We start from the raw sequence: 1,913 nt of genomic DNA on the forward strand, positions 1-1,913 counted from the left end.
CATTTTCTCCAATTTTCTAATCCTAGGGGTGCCACAAGTCGAGCGGATCGTCACAAGGTGCGGACCATTATCTCTAGGTTATCATTTATCAACCTTTGAGGGTCTCGGTTAATGATTAGATGCTTGTAGATGAATTTATGCATACTAATATGTCAACATTTCGATTTTTCTATAATATATGTTATTGGTTGGATACGGATGCTCACATGTTTGATAGAATGTCCAGGTGATTGAATGTGTTGTTTTTATGGATACTCATATGCTTGATTGAACGCTCATTTGAATGTGCTATTTTGTTAATGCCCATATGTTTGATAAAATGTCTAAGTAGATGTGTTGTTTCATTGATGCTTATATGTTTGATAAAATGCCTAAGTAGGTGTGTTGCTTCTATTGATGCCTACATATTTGATGAAATGCCTAAGTGGTTGTGTAGTAGAACATATGCTATAATTACATAATGTAGTGCTTAGTCCATAGCAACACTTATGATTGTTAAGATGTTGAGTCAGTTGGCTAACCACCCAAACTAAAGGGGTGGCCCGAGTTGGAGCGGCCACCCTATGCTTATTTGATCGACTTGGGTTGAACACGGACAACCGACAGTAGTTGGATTACATGGGATGTTTGCACCTAATGCCGGTTGCACCGAGGTTCTCTTAGGTCAATCAAATTAGTCCACTAGTTGTTTGATCATGTATGTTCATAATGTATGACACAACCAAATTGAATCTAGGGTACCCCGTTCCCAATGGATGAGTTCATTCATAACTATTAGTGCGATACAATCCCACTAAGACTCATGAGCTGAGCATGGTGGTATACACTATATCCAAGCTATCAACCTACGCTAGGGTGATGAGCAAGCATTAATGGAGGTGATATACTATTATTCGAACAACCCACGTCAAATTACCCGTCCGATGGTTCAGTGCCAGAGTACCGTTCGAAAGACCTAAGCGTGAATGGAATTGGGTGACGAGCCCTTTCCTTTATGTGTTCTTTTTGTTTTATATGACAAGACCGCACCTCGGAACTGAGTGATCATACTCAGTTTAAGTGATGACCCATAAAGGGTTGATCCTTATACATTTATGTATCATACCGTACCTTTGAAATTCTTGATTTGTGAGATAAACGAGTGACACCTAAATTTGGATCAAGGGACACTAGTAAGGAGTCGCTACGTGTGGCAATGAACCACATGATGCGGATAAAGACTCGTGATATAACGTCGGTATCCTAGCTTCGCCAATATCTTGGATGAATTGAATTTAATAATTACTCGGCTAACATGATCATTCATCGCATCGCATTATATTAGAATGTGGTGAAACAAGCGTTGAAGTCGCATGTTGAGGAAGTGTTGTTTAGAAAGTGCATGCATCATGTCAAATCTTCATATGCACATTTAATAAGAGTATTTAGGAATTGGTTGATTTTGTTATTTATCATTAACTGCGCTGATTGTGTCGATAACATGTGTAACTTAGAACTAATGGAACCACTGAGTTAGCTACTCACTCCCACCTGGGACGGTGTTTTAAAACACCAACCAGGCATATTATTGATGCAGGTTCTATCGAGGCCTCCGGCGGGTAGGCTTAGATCGGCTTGCGCCACCACCGTTATGTTCTTGAAGATTTGGAATAAACTGAAAACTTTACACTTTAACCATCTTGGGTATGTATATTGTGGCTTGTATAATCCTCATTAGGGCGAACACCACTTTCAATTGTACTTTCACTGTTAGCCCTATAATTCTAAATCTTTTGTTATCTTTGCCTCTCTTTGATTCCGCTAAGTTGAATTGTACAACTCTGATTATTCATGTGCAGACTTAATATGAATTAGAATGAAGAAGACGCATATGCATTTTATTAAGGTAAAACTTGGGAACTCGGGACCGGAGT

The sequence above is a fragment of the Magnolia sinica genome, chromosome 6 (genome assembly GCF_029962835.1).
Source record: "Magnolia sinica isolate HGM2019 chromosome 6, MsV1, whole genome shotgun sequence".
Classification (NCBI taxonomy): Eukaryota; Viridiplantae; Streptophyta; class Magnoliopsida; order Magnoliales; family Magnoliaceae; genus Magnolia; species Magnolia sinica.